The sequence below is a fragment of the Alligator mississippiensis genome, chromosome 7 (assembly GCF_030867095.1).
Source record: "Alligator mississippiensis isolate rAllMis1 chromosome 7, rAllMis1, whole genome shotgun sequence".
Classification (NCBI taxonomy): domain Eukaryota; kingdom Metazoa; phylum Chordata; order Crocodylia; family Alligatoridae; genus Alligator; species Alligator mississippiensis.
This window is the reverse complement of record NC_081830.1, coordinates 26869852-26873732: the sequence shown is the minus strand read 5'-3', so window position 1 is coordinate 26873732 and position 3881 is coordinate 26869852.

The window sequence follows — 3881 nt, the reverse complement described above, 5'->3', positions numbered from 1 at the left end:
ATTCTAAAGGTAGCTCCAACAGCCAGTAACTTCCTCTACCAAACAGTGATAAAACCCATTTTTATTCTGTATTGTATTAATGCAGGGCCACAAACCCATCAGTGACTCTCCAATGCACTTTTTGCACTGTGCTGCCTGTTGTGAATATAGAATAAGGAGACAACTCAGAGTAAACAGATACATTGATTTTGTGTAATCCATGTTTGTGTATATGTGAGTCTGTGAACCCTCACATGGTGTAATTGAAACAGAAATATATCCAATGCAGAGACATAAACGGAGATTACTCTAGATCTTTTTCTTGAGGTTTTCAGGGGGAATGGAACTAAGAAAGAAAATGTGTGGCTAGCCATGAGGAAGAGATAAAGGGCTCTATTTTGATTCTATTTATGATTTTAAAAGAGCCTTAGCAAGTGCGTTTCACTTCCCCGAATGATGCTTCCAGGTTTCCCCAAAGCCCAGGTGTAGGGAAGTGAACCTCACCTACTGCTCCATCTGCTGCCTATGTTCTCACTTTATCTCAACTCAACACAAAACCCAGGTGGGACAGGGCAGGGGCAGCTCTACATCTTCCACCCCGGAGGGAGCTGGGGACATAGGCAGCAGCAGGTAGGGAAAGAGGAGACTGGGAGAGCAGGGGACACATGTCAAACAACACAAGTGTCAGCATTTTTCTGTTTTGGTGGAAAATCCTGGTGGCCATTGACTTCACATACAAAGACAATGTCTAGTGGTTCTGGTAACATAGATGCATTAAAGCAAACCAACATTTATTTCTAATTTATTTGTGCTGAACACATCAACATAGGAAAATATGAATCCCTTTAACAACACAGAATTTAGTAACAACTTTTCTCAGGGCCTCCCTTACCTCTTTGTTTCTCAAGCTGTATATGAGGGGGTTAACTAGAGGAGTGAGGGCAGTGTAGAAGAAAGAGAATGCTTTATCCAAGTCTCTCAGGCTGTCTTATTTTGGTAGCACATACACAATAAATATGGTCCCATAAAATATTGTCACTACGGTGAGGTGGGACGAGCAGGTAGAAAAAGCCTTTTGCCTCTTGGTGGTAGAGATGATTTTCAGAATGGTTGCGATGATACAAATGTAAGATGTCATTGTTAATAAAAATGTTGGAAAAGTGCACATAGCAACTAGAACGGCAGCTAGAACTTTCACCAAGAATGTGTCACTGCAGGAAAGTTTTATGATTGGGATAAGATCACAAAAGAAATGGTCAGTTTCATTAGGGCCACAAAAAGTTAAATTTAGCATTAAAAGTACTGTTATAATAATACCTATCAAACTACTTATCCAGGACATGACTGCTGGCTGTAAACAGAATCTTCCATTTATAAGGGATGCATAATGCAGTGGTTTGCATATTGCCAAATACCGGTCATAAGACATTGCTGCTAAGAGACTGCATTCTGTACCTGCCAGTAAACACACCACAACCCACACCACTAAACCTGGTGTTCTTGCAATAAAACAACTAGCCTCAAGCTTTTGAAACCTAAGTATTCAGGTTGCCCCCGCCCCTTGTTTTTCATGTAAAACTGTGAAATTGCTTCAGACAGATGCCAATTGCTGAGCTGTTGCATTACAAGCCTATGCTGAACTTGTGCTTCACTTTCCTACTCTATTTTAAGTTTTTAGCTTCAGAGTGTGTTGCGGGTTGCATTTTGGGTTATTTTCCTCCATATATGCATACCTAAGAAAGGGCACTTTATGTATTAAAGCTTGCCGAGCATCTCTCCCAAATATACCATTAATCTAGTAAAAGATATCACCAAAGAAATAATTGTTTCTCATATATTTCCTGGACCACCACCACTATAGTCACCCTCCAACAGCATCCCAATTTGAATATCTTTATTTTTACTGTTCATCACTGAATTATTCCTCCATCCCACCCTGACTTTGCTTCTCTTCCCACTTTTTGTTGCCCACAAATGCTTTCAACAAGCTCCCCCCTTTATTTTCTAGGTGCTTGCATTTTAAATTAATAAATAACCAAAGTGCAATACATGCAGTTGCCAATGATCTCTTTCTCTCCAAACTGGAAGGAATTTTACTTTCTGATTACTTTATTTTTACTAACGTATCCAACAAAGCAGTTCATCCAAATTTTATTCCTCTATATTGTGTAATCATTTTTTAAATGGAAATGCACTTACTTTATAAATCAGATGCCATTACTTTATAAATCAGATGCCACAAATACAGCAATGATGTGCGTAATGGTTTGTCAGTAATGCTTGGCATATCTTAAAATCAATAGACAAACATATCATATTGACAGTAGTCTCTTCATCTACAGACTATTTCATTGTATCAAAAAAGTATGCAATAATTTACTCTTTATACTCCCATTGTGTTCCGTTACTGTTTCCCAGTCGTTGATAATTGTGCATACGTGTATATAACTTTGTGTGTGTGTGCATTACCCTTTAACAGCTTACAATTTAGTCAGAATCATAATTTTCTTCCTTCAATATTAATATAGTATTATTTTCAATGGTTCCTAGGAGATGTAATACTGTACAAGAGAAAAAAAAATGGAACAGGACAGATAGATACAGGATGGATACATGGTTAGATTTTCCATCCCTATTATGGCTATTTTCTACAGCAGAAATGAGTGTGTAGTACTTATTTACCTTTAGCATAGTAATAGAGCAAGCTGGTGTCTCTGCTGTGATCTTTTCACTCTGTTTCAGAGAGCAGTTCCTCTGCTATCTTTGTGCTTTGTGTGTATACCATTACTCTCAACAATGAGGCACATTGGTTCCTTGGTCTGGATCTGCTCATACCCGTGGCTGCCTCCTCATTATATTTCTTCCCAGTAGCTGGATATCTCTTCTGATTCATTAGCCTCACACAAGGGATGAAAACTCTCCCTTGACACTTCTGCCAGTGGGGATGTTATAATCACATGAAGTAAAAGTTCATGATATTTTAGTAGTATAGACCTGCTCTCGAAAGACTCAAACTTCCTTTGCCTTAAGGCAAACTCTTCAAACCTAAGCAAAACTCTCCTCTTTCCTCTTCTCTTATCCTTTTTTTCTCTCTTCTCCACTTGTGTAGGGTGAGTACCCTCTGAAACAAAGAGGGAAAACATTTTGGCAGTTGCGCCACAAATTAGCCCCATGCCCTCCTCAGGGGCCACTCCAATCCCCTTCCCCTGCCCAATTTGCTGCTCTACTTTCTGCTCCTGGCCATGTGTTCCCTGTCTCCTCTGCTTCTTGCCTCCTTCCCTGTGCTCCCTGGTGAAAGAGCTGCTTTACTTTCTGATTCCTGCCCTATCTGCCACTGTGCTGCCTGCCTCCTCCTTGATCTACTGTACACTGTTGACAGAGGCTGCCTGTGCCACTTATGTGAATGGGAAAGGAAATAATATTTCAGTTGCTGAAAACAAAAATGGTGAAGGGATCAATCATGCACTGCTAGGGTTCTCAAACCTCCCTCTAATTGCATTAGCAACCCGCTTTCTCAATTTGTAGACCTTCTCGGCTCAGTTCAGACAACTTGTATTTATGGCATAAAGTCAAAGAGATGCTTAGGTGCCTACAGGTCCAAATATAGCTATATCTACAAAGGGGTCTTAGGCATTGCAGCAGTGACCACTATGGCACATTATATTCAGTCACCTGGCTTCTGGTGAAAACCATACTATCCAGGTTTAGACACCAGGCCACATGAATAATGCATGGGGAGTGTTAGGTGCCTTCTCCTGAGCTGGCATGCCTTGGTATTATTTGTCTTATTCTTGGCTACAGGGAGGCACCTCCTTACAGTTGGTTTCACAAACCAAAAGTCTCTTTTTGAGTTAGGTGTTTCAAGCCCTGTCTTTCAAAAACTGAAATGTAGGCGGTCTCAT